At 40.5% G+C, this 17,369-nt stretch overlaps 1 protein-coding gene across 2 annotated transcripts in view; it reads right to left on the bottom strand.

Annotated features, from left to right (window-relative positions):
- The window catches only part of LOC129827384 (protocadherin-15-like), a 315,230-nt gene extending 299,397 nt beyond the window's left edge, over positions 1-15,833 (bottom strand). The window contains exon 1 of one of the 2 annotated variants that reach the window (XM_055888298.1): positions 15,373-15,833. The gene's annotated coding sequence lies outside the window, so the exon portion shown is untranslated. The remainder of the gene's footprint in view (positions 1-15,372) is intronic. The other variant, XM_055888368.1, reaches the window with a different exon arrangement.
- Positions 15,834-17,369: the final 1,536 nt, after the last annotated feature.

The following is a 17,369-nucleotide window of genomic DNA, read 5'->3' as shown; positions in this document are numbered from 1 at the left end:
TGCTTGCAACAAATTCACAGATTTGAGGGAGGAGAGAGAGAAATCTTTCTAAAAATGCCACGAGACAGCCATCTCACCTTATTGTGAAATATCAAGTCGCCGTATTCTGTCTGGTATTCCTCCAGCAAGTCGCGGAACTGCCGGTGATTCAGTGCCCTCGCAATAATAATGTTCACCAGGCGCACGACTTGCTGCATCACATCCTGCAAGTCACAGTCTTTGAGTTTAGCCACAAGTGCTTCCTGATGAATGATACAATGAAACGTAACAAATTCGGGAATAGGCCTATGAGTCCCTTCACCTTCCCTCGCACGTTTGGGGAGCCGTCAGTGCACACAGACGCCAGATTTGACCAGTCAATATTATTAAATGAGCAAAAAAATTTAACAATGGCTTTCAGAATATCCTCTCCCTGAAGGGGCAGTAAACGTAAACGTTCCTCTCTGAACGACTCGTTTTGAGGGAAGCGGACCCAAAAACATAATTGAGTAATGTCACTTACATTAGTGCTTTCGTCAAGCGCAATGATGAAACACGGCATCACGGATATGTCAGTAATCAGTTGCTTATGGATGTCCTCGTCGATGTCTTCTATGCGTCTAGTTAGGGTCGAGTCTGAGAGTCGCAGTCCCTTCATTTGCTTTAAAGTAGCTTCCTTGTTTGTGAAATCAGCATACAATATTTTGGCTGAGGCCAAAATACATTATTTGACAATCTCTGCGTCTATGAAGGCCTTCTTGTTTCTTGCGAGTATCCAAGCAATCTCATATGTTGCCTCTGTGGTTTTCTCTGCAACCGTGCTAGATCTGTCCATCATTTGGTGTTGTCCTTTGAGCTGTCCTTTGAGTTGCGCTATTTTGATATTTCTGAGGTTGCTTTGTAGCGGATATGTTTTGTCAAAGTGGGCAATGTTTGACATGAAATGTCGCTCTAAATTTTCTCATTGAAAAGAATTGACTGTCTAATGGCAAATAAGACAAAGTGAGCTAGTCCCATCATGCAGTACAAAAAAATACTTGTCTTTCCATTTCTCTTGGAACTTTGTGTTCTTCTTGAATCAACCGTATCCTTCTCTTAGCCACCGGAGCCACGTTAGCTACGTTAGCTACATTAGCTAGCTACATTTCCCATCTTCCTGATTTTCCTGGTTCTCCGGTGGTTGTTCGTTCCTAGCTGTCACGTTGTTCTCCAGCTCTTCCCCCTCATTATCATTGTCAATAGATTTACATTTCTTTTTTATAATAAATCGATCCATGTCTACCAGACTGCAAAATTAGCCAGTAGCAAACTGATATCTGTCAGTAGCTGAAGCTGAGCAGTTGTGTTCTATTTCGGGTAAACGTTCTATTACGGCCTTTCTGTTCAACAGCGGCGCTATACTGCCATCTATCTGCCATCCAGGGAACAATAGATGTATTCAATGGAGTGATTCAGGCTTCCATTATTAAACACATTGAATTGAAATTGTATAATTGTTAGGCATTTTGAATGGAAAATTAGAAACTCCCAGCAAGTCGCATATGAAGGACTTGCGGAGAGTTTGCACCCTGCGGGCTGCCCAATGAGTACCACTCCTCTAGCTATATGTTTTTACCACACATTATCTTACTCGTACTCGGCTGAAGAACGCATATGACGAGTCTGAATAGATATTTCTGTGAAGTGATGTCATACTTATTAATACTTTTTCATCATGAATGAAATGTTGTAGACATCAATTATTGGTAATCACCACAAGCCGCAAATGTCATCAGTCATTCATATAATCCTAGAATTTGTCAACTGGTGCTAAAATGGTCTGACTGACGCCTTTAATGTTACATCCGGGCGAGCTCTGATCAGTTTTAATAAGAGTGCTGGTAGCTGTAGGGGTACTGAAAGTAACATTAGCAATGGTAGTAGTAATAGTAGTAATACTAGTTGTACTATACCTACTAGCTGCCACTGATCCTTTTTTCCCCTTTTCTGTTTATTGGTTTCACCTGTTTTGTGTTTGGTTGATTAGTCGGGCTATATTACCCAGTAGGCCTGCCTGCTATTTGTGCGGGATTGTTTGTGTAACTAGGGTACATGTTTGAGGTATAGTGTTTCGTGTTTCGTGGGTTTTGCTGGACTGTTGCAGTCCCCGGTTTTGGGGCATTTGTTTTGTGTGCGCCCTGTGATTTGTGGAGTGGCTTATGTTCGCCGTTTTGTGCATTAAATAGCACTACCACTAAACTCTCTGCTTCCTGCGCCTGACTTCGCACCCACTACACCCAGAACGTTACATCCTCTCCCCCCACCATGTGCTCAAAAGAAAAAGGCATTCTGATTGTATAACATTTCAAATATTCAGCTCAATAGCAACTCTTTTTACAATAGTGCGTGAAATGCGCACCGGCCATTGCGAGGGCGTAGGCCTATTGGTCTCATGGGTAGTAGTAGCTCACAACTTCAAAGTGCTTTAGGACATTACATGTACTATTGGATGAATAGATGGCAACTGGTAGTGGGCAATCTAGTTCATGTGTTTTGAGTTTCCACTTCCTCATGTGTTAAACCCCAAAAGAATTAGCCTATGATATTAGTTTGGCTATCTTTATGTGCACTATGTAATTCATCTCTATAAAAATCTCTATATTATCTCTATAGTAAAATATACCTATATACCTATAGTACCTAAATATATTGTTAAATGAAATAAAGTATTTCTTGAACACTTCAGTAGTCTATTTATTATACTTGTTAATAAAACACTATGAATGACTTTATAAGATAATTACTTATGATGTGGGTCTGACCCAAATCGTGGACTGGTGCCACCACCTGGAAAAGTTAGCGGCACCAGTGATACCAGGGGAAGATGTTAGTCTGGAGCCCTGTAATGTAATGAACACATAGGGGAGATGATGATTCAGGAGAACATGTTAGTCTGGAGCCCTGTAATGTAATGAACACTTAGGGGAGGTGATGATTCAGGAGAACATGTTAGTCTGGAGCCCTGTACTGTAATGAACACTTAAGGAAGGTGATGATTCAGGAGAACATGTTAGTCTGGAGCCCTGTAATGTAATGAACACTTAGGGAAGGTGATGATTCAGGAGAACATGTTAGTCTGGAGCCCTGTAATGTAATGAACACTTAGGGGAGGTGATGATTCAGGAGAACATGTTAGTCTGGAGCCCTGTAATGTAATGAACACTTAGGGAAGGTGCTGATTCAGGAGAACATGTTAGTCTGGAGCCCTGTAATGTAATGAACACTTAGGGAAGGTGATGATTCAGGAGAACATGTTAGTCTGGAGCCCTGTAATGTAATGAACACTTAGTGGAGGTGATGATTCAGGAGAACATGTTAGTCTGGAGACCTGTAATGTAATGAACACTTAGGGGAGATGATGATTCAGGAGAACATGTTTGTCTGGAGCCCTGTAATGTAATGGACACTTAGGGGAGGTGATGGTTCAGGAGAACATGTTAGTCTGGAGACCTGTAATGTAATGAACACTAAGGGGAGGTGATGATTCAGGAGAACATGTTAGTCTGGAGACATGTAATGTAATGAACACTTAGGGGAGGTGATGATTCAGGAGAACATGTTAGTCTAGAGCCCTGTAATGTAATGAACACTTAGGGGAGATGATGATTCAGGAGAACATGTTAGTCTGGAGCCCTGTAATGTAATGCACACTTAGGGGAGGTGATGATTCAGGAGAACATGTTAGTCTGGAGCCCTGTAATGTAATGGACACTTAGGGGAGATGATGATTCAGGAGAACATGTTAGTCTGGAGCCCTGTACTGTAATGAACACTTAGGGAAGGTGATGATTCAGGAGAACATGTTAGTCTGGAGCCCTGTAATGTAATGCACACTTAGGGGAGGTGATGATTCAGGAGAACATGTTAGTCTAGAGCCCTGTAATGTAATGAACACTTAGGGGAGATGATGATTCAGGAGAACATGTTAGTCTGGAGCCCTGTAATGTAATGCACACTTAGGGGAGGTGATGATTCAGGAGAACATGTTAGTCTGGAGCCCTGTAATGTAATGGACACTTAGGGGAGATGATGATTCAGGAGAACATGTTAGTCTGGAGCCCTGTACTGTAATGAACACTTAGGGAAGGTGATGATTCAGGAGAACATGTTAGTCTGGAGCCCTGTAATGTAATGCACACTTAGGGGAGGTGATGGTTCAGGAGAACATGTTAGTCTGGAGCCCTGTAATGTAATGGACACTTAGGGGAGGTGCTGATTCAGGAGAACACATAAAACAGGAACTAATTTGCAATATAGCCTAAGTCGGTAACTTGGCTTTTATAATGTATAAGGCTTTTTTATTTCAACTTTATTTAACCAGATAGGCCAGTTGAGAACAAGTTAGTAGTAGTAGCTTAAACACACAGACAGACAGCAAGAGAAAGAATAAGAAGTAGCACAGAGTGACAGCAGAGAAGATGCTGAGACCGGTAGACAGCACAACAGGGAGGCAGATGGTGAGTTGGCGGCACACGCAGTAATGTGTGTTGGTGTGGATAAAATGCTAGGGCTGAATTCTTGTCCCATCCGCCCATGGTAGTAGTAGTAGTAGTACTTAGAGTAGGTAAGCTAGGGAGGCCTTTGACTTAAATATTTTCAACACTCAGTGTTAGTGGAAAACACTTCCAGAAAGAGCGGTATTTCCATTGATACATCCTTGAGATGTTTCTATAACTTCATTGGAGTCCACCTGTGGTAAATTCAATTGATTGAACATAATTTGGAAAGGCACACACCTGTCTATATGAAGGTCCCACAGCTGACAGTGCGTGTCAGAGCAAAAACCAATCCATGAGGCCGAAGGAGTTGTCCGTAGAGCCCTGAGACAGGATTGTGTAGGGGCACAGATCTGGGGAAGAAGGAAGGGTAACAAAACATTTATGCAGCATTGAAGGTCCCCAAGAACACAGTGGCCTCCATCATTCTTAAATGGAAGAAGAGCTGTCCTAGAGCTGTCTGCATGGCCAAACTGAGCAATCGGGGGAGAAGGGCCTTGGTCAGGGAAGTGACCAAGAACCTGATGATCACTCTGACAGAGCTCTAGAATCCTCTGTGGAGATGGGAGAACCTTCCAGAAGTAGAATGGCCAGACGAAAGCCACTCCTCAGTAAAAGGCACGACAGCCAGCTTGGAGTTTTCCAAGAGGCACCTAAAGAAACAAGAAAAAAGATTCTCTGGTCTGATGAAACCGAGATTGAACTCTTTGGCCTGAATGCCAAGCGTCACATCTGGAGGAAAACTGGCACCATCCCTACGGTAAAACATGGTGGTGGTAGCATCATGCTGTGGGGATGTTTTTCAGCGGTCTGGACTGGGAGACTAGTCAGGATTGAGGGGAAAGATGAACGGAGCAAAGTACAGAGAGATCCTTGATGAAAACCTGCTCCAGAGTGCTCAGGACCTCAGACTGGGGCGAAGGTTCACCTTCCAACAAGACAATGACCCTAAGCACACAGCCAAGACAACGCAGGTGTGGCTTCTGGAAAAAGTCTCTGAATATCCTTGAGTGGCCCAGCCAGAGCCAGGACTTGAACATCTCTGGAGAGACCTGACAATACCTGTGCAGCGACACTCCCCATCCAACCTGACAGCGCTTGAGAGGATCTGCAGAGAAGAATGGGAAAAACTCCCCAAATACAGGTGTACCAAGCTTGTAGCATCATACCCAAGAAGACTCAAGGCTGTAATCGCTGCCAAAGGTGCTTAAACAAAGTACTGAGTAAAGGGTTTGAATATGTGATATCAGTTTATTTTTAATACATTTGCTAAAACTAATTTTTGCTTTGTCATTATGGGGTAATGTGTGTAGATTAATGAGAGGGGGAAACTATTTAATCAATTTTAGAATAAGGCTGTAACGTAACAAAATGTGGGAAAAGGGGTCTGAATACTTTCCGAATGCATTGTATAACACTAAGAATATTCCAGCACCACCAACAACTACACACTTCTTCATTTCACAATGTATAAATCAAAGCACTCAGATGTAGTGCTAACACCAAGATTTCCCCACACACCCACTACATAACTTGATCATCTACATTGAAATAACAACCACCCCTGAAATGGAATGCTTTTTAATACGGCGTGCATAAGCAAAGAAAACATCTGCCATGCACATATACACTTCCCTACCTCATGTATTCAGACAGTGAAGCTAAAGACGTTTAACTATACTCCAGCATTTTGGATTTGAGATAAAACGTTTTTTTTTTTACGAGGTGACAGTACGGTGTCATCTTATTTGAAGGTGTTTTCATACATATTATTGGTGGAAATCATTTCACTATTCATATAATACATTTCTTCTGGATAATCTAAATAAATGTGTTGGACGTTTTTTTAAATGTGTTGGATTTTTGTCTTACTTCAATGGAGACTTGCTCGCGAGAGAGAAATGTTTTCAATGCCAATAAAGCCCTTAAATTGAATTGAATTGAGAGAGTGATGCGCTGCGCTCTGGTTCTTCAGCAGACGAGTGGGGGAGGGGGGAGATGGGAGCAGTGGCCGTTGTGTGTGTGGCATATTCCCCTCAGATTACACAGATCCAAAGAATTCGAAAACAAACCCAATTTTGATAAACTCCCATATCTACTGGACGAAATACCACATCTAGCTGATGTGTGCCATCACAGCAGCAAGATTTGTGACCTGTTGCCAGAAGAAAAGGGCAACCAGTGAAGAACATACACCATTGTAAATACAACCCATATTTATTTTTATTTATTTATTTTTTTGTACTTTAACTAGTTGCACATAATAACATTTGAAATGTCTTTATTATTTTGGAACTTTTGTGAGTGTAATGTTTACTGTTAATAAACAAAAGCGAAATAAGCAAAAATGATCTACTTCACTTGCTTTGGCAATGTTAGGGTGGCAGGTAGCTTAGTGGTTAGAGTGTTGGGCCAGTAACTGAAAGGTTGCTGGATCAAATCCTGGGCTGACAAGCTAAAAATCCATCATTGTAAATAAGAATTTGTTCTTAAATGACTTGCCTAGTTAAATAAAAGGATTTTTAATTTTTTAAAATATTAACATATGTTTCCCATGCCAAAAAAACCCTTAGAGAGAGAAAATTAAAAAGAAGTTGATGCCATAGGTTATCTATCTGTAACGTCCTGACCAGAGTTCTTATGTGTATTGCTTGTTTAGTGTTGGTCAGGACGTGAGCTGGGTGGGAATTCTATGTTGTGTGTCTAGTTCGTCTGTTTCTGTGTTCAGCCTAATATGGTTCTCAATCAGAGACAGCTGTCAATCGTTGTCCCTGATTGAGAATCATATAAAGGTGGCTTGTTTTGTGTTTGGGATTGTGGGTGGTTGTTTCCTGTCTCTGTGTTTGTGGTCTGCACCAGATAGGACTGTCTTGGCTTTCACGGTTGTTATTTGTTAATGTTCATTGTTTAATTAAACATGTTGAACATTAACTGCGCTGCATTTTGGTCCTCTCATTCATCCCAGGAAGAAAGCCGTAACACTATCATACCATCTGGTAGTGCCTGTCTTGACTGCATCATATCGTTGTATAGAAGCTAGCTAGCTAAAGTAGCCAAGATAATTGAGCCTATTTTTCAGTGCACCCTTGTCTAAAAACAACTCCATTCATATGAAACAACTGCCTACCTATTGGTTGATAATATGCTACCTCCCCTGTTATTGGTAATGCTGAAAGATGAGAAGTCTTGGTGGCATCTGTAACTTTCTCACTCATTATTATTCACGATTTGAGCTCAAAGGTTTTTTTAACGGGGTCACGGTACAGTGTCATCTTATTGGAAGGTGTTTTCATACATATTCATAATCATGGTAGCATCCACATTCATGTAGAACTGTTCAGAAACATATTACATTCTTACTTACAATAAAATTAACTCCAAAATGAAGCAATACATTATAACCATTCATTTTTATTGGTCACAACATAATCAGAAACACAATCAAAACAAACTGCCAAAAGCATCTAACAAGTTTGTGGAGTCAGAAGCTTAATGTAAACGTCCCTTTTTCAGGACCCTGTCTTTCAAAGATAATTTGTAAAAATCCAAATAACTTCACAGATCTTCATTGTAAAGGCTTTAAACACTGTTTCCCATGCTTGTTCAATGAACCATAAACAATTAATGAACATGCACCTGTGGAACGGTCGTTAAGACACTAACAGCTTACAGATGGTAGGCAATTAAGGTCACAGTTATGAAAACTTAGGACACTAAAGAGGCCGTTCTACTGACTGAAAAACACCAAAAGAAAGATGCCCAGGGTCCCTGCTCATCTGCGTGAACGTGCCTTAGGCATGCTGCAAGGAGGCATGCGGACTGCAGATGTGGCCAGGGCAATAAATTGCAATGTATGTACTGTGAGACACCTAAGACAGCACTACAGGGAGACAGGACGGACAGCTGATCATCCTCGCATGTAACAACACCTGCACAGGATCGGTACATCCGAACATCACAGCTGAGGGACAGGTACAGGATGGCAACAACAACTGCCCGAGTTACACAAGGAACGCACAATCCCTCCATCAGTGCTCAGACTCTCCGCAATAGGCTGAGAGAGGCTGGACTGAGTGCTTGTAGGCCTGTTGTAAGGCAGGTCCTCACCAGACATCACCGGCAACAACGTCGCCTTTGGGTACAAACCCACCGTCGCTGGACCAGACAGGACTGGCAAAAAGTGCTCTTCACTGATAAGTCACAGCTTTGTCTCACCACGGGTGCTGGTCGGAGTCGCGATTATCGTCGAAGGAATGAGCGTTACACCGAGGCCTGTACTCTGGAGCGGGATCGATTTGGAGGTGGAGGGTCTATTATGGTCTGGGGCGGTGTGTCACAGCATCATCGGACTGAGCTTGTTGTCATTGCAGGCAATCTCAACGCTGTGCGTTACAGGGAAGACATCCTCCTCCCTCATGTGGTAGCCTTCCTGCAGGCTCATCCTGACATGACCCTCCAGCATGACAATCCTACCAGCCATACTGCTTGTTCTGTGCATAATTTCCTGCAAGACAGGAATGTCAGTGTTCTGCCATTCCCCCCAGAAATGTCCAGGAACTTGAAGGTGCCTTAGTGGAAGAGTGAGGTAACATCTTACAGCAAGAACTGGCAAATCTGGCACAGTCCATGAGGAGGAGATGCACTGCAGTACTTGCAACTGGTGGCCACACCAGATACGGACTGTTACTTTTGATTTTGACCCGCCCTTTGTTCAGGGACACATTATTAAATTTCTGTTAGTCACATGTCTGTGTAACTTGTTCAGTTTATGTCTCAGTTGTTGAGTCTTTTATCCATACAAATATTTACACGTTAAGTTTTCTGAAAATAAACGCAGTTGACAGTGAGAGGACGTTTCTTTTTTTTCCTGAGTTTAGTAAATTTGTACTAGGAATATGGGATCAAATACTAAACTTTTGACTAAATGTTATACACTAAGTGAATTTGTCCAAATACATATTACACATGAAGTGCCTTAATTTCTAAATGGTAAAACAGATATGAAAATACCCTCAAATAAAAGGTGACATTCTGTAGTCTATACACTAAAAAATGTTGATTCCTCAATGGTTCTTTGGGAAGGGAGATGGTATGTGGAACCAGACTGACCCAAAGAATCCTTTGAGCTCGTCAATAGTTCTTCACAGTTCACAAAAGGGTTCTTTGCTCCTTTAGTGATAATTAAAATGTGGCTCATTCGAATATTTTGAGGCCGTGGTTTGCGCAACCATGAGTGAGAGTGTCATTCCAGTTGATCTAATATGCTGTGTTATAAGTGACTAGAGCCAGGAAGACAAATGTATAGTCTTGTAGTTATTCTCTCTTCAAGGACCTGCAGCTATTTCAGAGCTAGCACACCTGATTCAACTTGTTAATAAACACATGAATAAAACCTATGGAATATTAACAATATAATAAGGCTATTAGACCAGAATAAAAACCCTTTATGGTTCTACAAAGGATTTGAACCATAGCAGAACCCTTTTTTGGGACTATATTTCACCTATTTTTAATGGTTCTTTACTGAACCGTAGGAAAGGGTTCTTTATAGCACCATACAGGTTCAATTTTAGAACCTTATGAGCATAGTTCTTTATAAACCTTCAAAAACAGGTTCTAAATAACACAAAAACAGGTTCTGCTATGGTTACAAGCCAAATAACCCTTATTTGGCACTATATAAAACAAGTTGTTTTTAATGTGTAAGAAATTCAAGTACTATTGCATTGAGATGCATTTATCTAACATTCATCAAGTTCTAAACATGCAAATAATTGCAAGTCCAAATGCAACAACTTTAAACTCTGTTCAAGCCTGAAAACAAATGACAAGTATAGGGCACCTCTTAAATGTTATCAGTGATGCTGCCAGAGCGAGATTCAACACTTCTGAGCAACTGTGAGGACCAGCAAAAAAAGGTCAAGAACACAGCTAATGTGATTGGTTAGAGCATCCAGCCTGGGTGGAAGCAGGGCTCTAATACAGTATCACCTGGTGAGATAGAAATGCATTGCAGTGAGTGGATTAGCCTATCAGAGGGTGGGGCACAACATGGGTATGGCCTCTTCCTCTTTCAATCGCTGCAAATATTTTCAATTAAAACATTCCTTTAAAAAATTCTGTGAGCAACAAGAGCTAATGCCAAGTTTAATAATCACAGAATAATCTAGTCAAGGGGGATGTCCACTCCATGCATGTCTAACAAATGGTCATAATGAAGGTCATTGCACCATCTGCGAGGTCGGTAGCACTGCTTTTGGATGTTAACAAGGCAGCACTCCTTAACTCCTCCTCCACATCTATTGGATTGGTTCAACAGTGCAAAAGAGAACCTCCCCCAACAGTTATATTTTCTCTTTTCAGGATCACAAAGAAAGAAACGCAGCTCAGGCAAATATTTTACACTTGCTATGTTAGGTTTGGGCCATTATGACCCTACAAGATAAGATAGATATAAGATACTGTCGTCCTATGATTGAGTGTAGTTTACTAAGACAAGGGAAGACAAAGGAAAGAGTAAATGCCTTGAAAAACTGACATTGCCAAAGGGATGCTTTTGAACATTCCGGGACAATTTACTTGAACCCTGACTCATAAGGCAGTCACACAGTCATAATAATGTAATGACATGACATATCATATCATATTGCTGCAGGACCGCACCGGAGCCACTTCTCAGAATGTTGCTTGTTTAATAAAGTTGAGATCAAATCTGAATCAATGTCTCGCAAGATCACATAAATGGTTATTCTACATAGGCCTAACATACCGAATATAATAGCATAGTGTAACGTTACTGCTAGACAACAACAACACTTAAATAGGCTAAATAGACCTACAGTATGTGTTTTGATTGACACAAAATAAAAGGTAGGCTGTAGCTTATTAATTCCATCTTGTCTAAAATTCGCTCAAAAACAGTAGTAGGCCTACATCATTCAGGAAGATCTAGCTGCTTATTCCCACGAAACTGACTGAGATCAGAATGGTCGGCATGCAGATTCAACTTGGACGTTTCACCTGTAAAATGTGATGAATCATCAATCGCGATTGACAGTGATAATGGCCTACTTTGAAATGAGGGCCTAATTTGGGTGTTTGAGTGTAATATAAACATTTTCTTTGAGATAATATATTACTTAATAGGCTACCTGTCGGTACAACTTGAGAAAATATGTCATAAAATGATTGTTTTTTAAATAACACTCCGGCCCTTACAAGAATAGAACTACATCACTGATCATAACACAGACTAATAAACCATTGTTTAAGTCAGCAAGTTACCACCAGCAAGAATGGCATTTTAAGTGACACTAAGTGGTTCATTGTAATTCTAATGCAGACATCAAATCATACAAGATTCGCAATCCCATAAAACCCCTATGAATCCATAGATCTCTGTATCATACATCAGAAATCAACATGTAGACTTACAGAGTGCCGTTTGAGATAAACAGGAAACTTGTTTTGAAATACATCACAGCTTTCATGTCTTTCCTTTGACACATTTACCGTCGCCTGCTATAAGAAGATACATGACTTTCACTGGCTGTAGATAAATTCATTAAATATTTACATTAAAAATCCACAAAAAATCTAAATTACAAATCCTCAACAGATGTTGCTTCGGTAGATTCAAACACGTTGATACGAGAACAAACAGGCATTGTATTGTGTGTGTGTGTGTGCGTGCGTGCGTGCGTGCGTGTGTGTAAGAGAGAGAGAGACAGTCTGAATATTTTTAGGCTAGAGTATATGTAATGAAAACATTGGTTGCCTGTCGATGCTCTTAAAGGCTTCAAAACATCCAATGTGTGCAACACAGTTCCTTGCTTCCGCAGAATTTGACTAGAGATTACACAGCATGATACCTTGTGAGAAGAGCGACACAGGGCATATTTTAGACTTCACCAAACTAATGAGATATTCAGTCAGCTTTGCAGAGGGACTCACTTTTCTATGCAGTATGTACTCTGTCTTTGCCTATCAACCACTTAGACGGACACACATTCCATGATACTCTAAAGGGATAGTGCATCCACAATCAAAGTGTGTTGACTTCTGTTCTAGTATACCTCAAAGGGGGGGGGGTCTAAAGTTGAACTGAGACATTTGAATCTCAATCCCAGATGAACAGGAAAGATTGGTAGAAGCTAATTCGATACAATAACATGTTGCCAGTCTTTCCCAATTCATGTGGGATTGAGATGCAGGAAGCATGTAATAGGATTCCCTCAACAGATGGGGTGGACCACAGACTCAGTTTAGGGTAGGAAAACGTCTGACAAATGTTGACTCGGTGGGCAACATATTATATCAACTGCCATATGGACATATGGACATCTAGCCCTCTACTCCCATGCCAACCTATTGGAAGACAATAACATAATGCAGGGGAAAATGCTGCTTCTTATTAGTCACATTTTCTAACAGTCAATCTAGATTCTGTTAATTGATTTACATTGTTGTGTCACGAGTACTAGTGTAATTTATACACCCTCTTAGATATATTGCAATGGGTTTTCCAGGGCTTTCTACAATACAGTGCAATTTCTAAATCCAAGATTAAACGTAGAAATTAATTAAGCTATAGACATGCCGGGGCATAGATACTGAATCAATGAAGATCGGTGTATCTTGAATTAGACTTTTCATTGAAAAGGACAGTTTTTTACTTTATGATGTCACCTAAGTGAAAGCAATGCATTGTAAATGTCACCTAAATTGAGCTTTGACATGTTTTAGCTGGATATAGTGACGACAACAATTTGAGTGGTTTGAAGATTAATTTGCTTGGATGCACAAGCCTTCAGATGTTTTAGTTTGTATATACAGTATGTTAAACTTCACGCACTCTGCATTGCGTCCTGCTACGCTGTGGAAGATCACAACCTGGTTTCAGAGCATTTGGTATTATTCTGTACGTATATCCGAGATGCACCATTTAGTTTGATAGGTTACATTTCGTATGGTATGTATTAATTTGTGGATGTCCATCACACATTTCATATGATATGTTACGAATTGCCAAAATGTACAATGTTTTGAATTTGCAAAACCTTAGCTAGCTGGCTAACGTTAGCTAGGCTAGGAGTTAGATTTAGGGGTTAGGATTAAGGTTAGGCTTAAGTTTATAGGTTAAAGGGTTAAGGTTAGTTGAAGGGTTAGCTAACATGATAACTATTTGCAAAGTATCTAAAAAGCAGTAATTGAAAAGTTGATAATTAGCTAAAATTGTCCATGATGAGATTCAAACTCTCAACTTTTGGGTTGCTAAACATTTGCGTTACACGACCACCCACCCCGACCAACCACTGTACTTAAATTGTCGTACATCTGTCTTATGTAACCATACCAAACGTAACATATACTAATTTGAGTGTCCCGGATTTACATTTACTATGTTACGTCTAGTTTGAGACAAGGCTGAATATCAAATCAGTCACACAAGCCCACATCACCACAGAGGGAGTAGATTAGTGACACACACACACACACACACACACACACACGCAAACACACGCAAACACACAGCATATTTCCAAAATGAGCAAGATTTTTAAAAATTCAACTTATTTCCTTTATAGATTATCTTCGAACAAACATGCGCTTTTGCATGAAAATACGTAAAATGCTGTGGACAGCAGACTGTATACTTTTTTAATTAGTTGAACACATGATACCAACACAAGTTAACACCATAGGCACATACAGCAACTATGTTGAAAATATGCAGCATGTCGCTTGCTCACATTAAGGTTGGATGTGACATGAGAGAGACCCCCTTAGCTTCTTGAATCTCACAATACTGTAGGTGTCAAACAATGACAGACTTGCTCCCACGTGAAATGCCTTTGAACTCTGTAATCAGCCTAGCCTCCATCCAGGTCGGACTCAATGTACTGTAGTATTTGTGATGCAGATGGCTGTGGTCGCCATTCATTCACCAAACCGTAATCAGAAGCAGAGACAAGCCAATTCAATTAACATTTCAGGTCAAACCAGAGAAACCCTAGCTTTAACATAAAGTATTACTGTATTTCACAGCATGCCCATACAGCCATCTATTTCTATGGCTAATGTAATCGTATCTAAGTTCCAAACCTCCATATTATGTAGGCTGTTGCTTTTTTTACTCAAATTAGGTTCTTCAAGAGACAAAAGATCTTTCAAACATATCCATGGGGTAGAGCAATAAGACATGGTGCAGTGTGTGCGTGTGTTTGTGTGTGGGTATGTGTGTGTGTGTTTCAGAATCTAAATCATCTGAACCCTCAACCAAAAAAAAAATGAATCAATGACCCACTGAAGAGTCTCGGGTGGGCTGGCATGGCCTTGCCATTTCAGGGAAGCAGTTATTGTGACATCCTTCAGTCCAGAAGGCTACTTGTGGAGTGGTTGTATTAATCAAATTCACAAAAGAGCGAAGCATGCTATGAACAGGCTAGAACTAGGAGGGATCAGACATAGGAGTTTCACAACACACTACACACGAGAAACCTGAAGATTCAAGTGGACCTTCAAATGAGCAATGTCACTGAGAAAAAAAAAGGAGGAGAACAGAAATCTTTAGTCTACCTATGAGACTTTGAACAACTGCCAATCACGTCAGTAGCCTAATAGGTATATGTAGGCGTCATCAGGAATGACAACCTCTCATTCATTAGCCTTCTCTGTGCACATAGTTCTCATTGTCCACCTACTGAGATCAAAATAATCTATTAGCCGAGGGATGCATCAAAGAAAATGCATTGCAGCAAATGACGTGTAGCCCACTGAATAACAAATGAACATTTCGGACAGGCTGCATGGACACCTATCTTGCTAAAAAATAAATAAGGAAAAGAAACGACCCTACCTTCATGCAGTGTCTTCAAAATAGAATATAAGTTTCCTCCGTAAACCACGAAGCGTCTGTGACAGACTCAGACAAAATTAGGGAAAGCATGAATGGATTGATATTCCTTCACTTTTGATGCTCAACCGACAATATTTTAGAACGCTATGGCGGAAGAACGGATCAACGCCATCCAGCGCACCCGGCGAAGCTCGCTTCCTCCAGAGCACTTGCTGAAGTTTCCCCTTTGCGTCTCCAAGCGAGCAGTGGCACACGTCAGGTTTCAGTCCTCATAGAGACAGGGAAGAGTGGCGGTGAATGATACATCATGCCAACAGATGCTTTTCTCTATTCCTGACAGGTGAGCGATATTTTTAGAACGGTACTTGTAGTAAATGCGCCGGTATAGGCGAGAAACGGAGTGTGAGGGCGAGAGACCATAAGTACATACATGTATTTTACCACCCAATGCTTTCCTTGAACTCCAGCGCCACCCTCAGCGGTAACGATTTTAACCAGTCAAGTGGAGTAAAAATTAAAACAACCGATAAACACTTAGCAGGTGGGGTGATTCTGTGAAATACGGCTCTATTTCAAGTATGTTATTCAGAATCTTTAATAATAATTCAATATCACAATCTGGGATAATAGCAAACAGGCTAACTTCACCCTGCACACCACAATCTCATTATCTAAAATAGTGTTGCAAGGTGTACTGAAACTTCTGTACATTTTCGATCGAAAAAAAAAACGGTTAGGTACTAAATGTTTTGTTATGTTCAGGAGAACTACTTCTGTCACGTGTCTCCCTTGATTGAGAGGATCAAGTCTATCAGCGTAGTCCTCATTATAGTGTGTGTAGTCTGCTCTACTTACTCATTCATTTCTCAAGTGCTGCATTAGCTCCCCAGTCCCCACTTATGCTGCACAGGAGTTAACACACTTGAATAATGCAACACAGCATGTTGAAACTGTTCATTACTGTTCGCAAAACAATGTCCATAGGCTAGAACATTTTTACAATGCAAGATGATACTTGTAACTTCCAGCTTTAATTGTAGGCTAGTTTACAGCTGAATTCACTCCTCAAGTACTTTGTTTGTGAAAATATGCTGATTGTCACCAAAAACTTTATTAATTCACTTCCTCCTTTGCCAACAAAAACTCTTCCTGCCTGGCAAATGACATCATTCATTTCTTAAAGAGACAGCCACATTTTTATAAAGGAAGAGATTGCTTCTTCAATGCAAATGTTGTTAATTGGTACAATAAAATATGTTCTCTTAGTAGTTGCCAATAAAGTCCTAAATGGAAAGGATTTTTTGTCATCTGTAGCCCCATGAAGTCAGATACAACAAGCTCAATAACTCAATGCACACACTCCTATTGAATAATACGCATTCACCTGTATTGTGAATTGACCTAGGCTACATCTTGATTTAACCAGTGTATCAGTAGAGATTTACTATTCAAATAAATGTTCACCATTCTGCTGTTTTGTAGTTAGATTGGTAAAACAAAGTCAAATTGATTGTATAATTAATTAAATTAATGCATACATGGCTGTCTCTTAAAAAAAGAACAGAAAAATGTTCAAATGTAATGACATTGAACTCAAAAGATGCCCAATTGAACAGAGCAGTAGCTAAGTTTATCTGTCTGGATCAAGTGCCATTCTGTGACTGGTTAAAATGCCTTTTTTTGTGTTATCGTTTTGGTATCGTGATGGTATCGAGTATTGTAATACTAAACCTGGTAACGGTATCAAAGTCAAAATGCTGGTATTGTGACAACACTAATAGAAAACTGAGGGAGGGAAAGTAGCCTTGAAAGCACTTGTGAGTGAATGTCATAGCATGCAAAACGGTGTGTTTGTTTTCCTGGTCAGTGACAACCTTCTGCTCGACCAATTAGATGTCAAGGGTGCTGAGCCCTTCCATCTGTTGTGTCGGACATTAGCGGGTGGCATGTCTAATAACGTCAGCTAAGGTAGGGAAGGGGGCGTGCGTGGGATGCCG

The sequence above is a fragment of the Salvelinus fontinalis genome, chromosome 1 (assembly GCF_029448725.1).
Source record: "Salvelinus fontinalis isolate EN_2023a chromosome 1, ASM2944872v1, whole genome shotgun sequence".
NCBI classification, from domain to species: domain Eukaryota; kingdom Metazoa; phylum Chordata; class Actinopteri; order Salmoniformes; family Salmonidae; genus Salvelinus; species Salvelinus fontinalis.
Note: the sequence above shows the minus strand (reverse complement) of the source record. Positions and strands in the feature narration are given on the sequence as shown.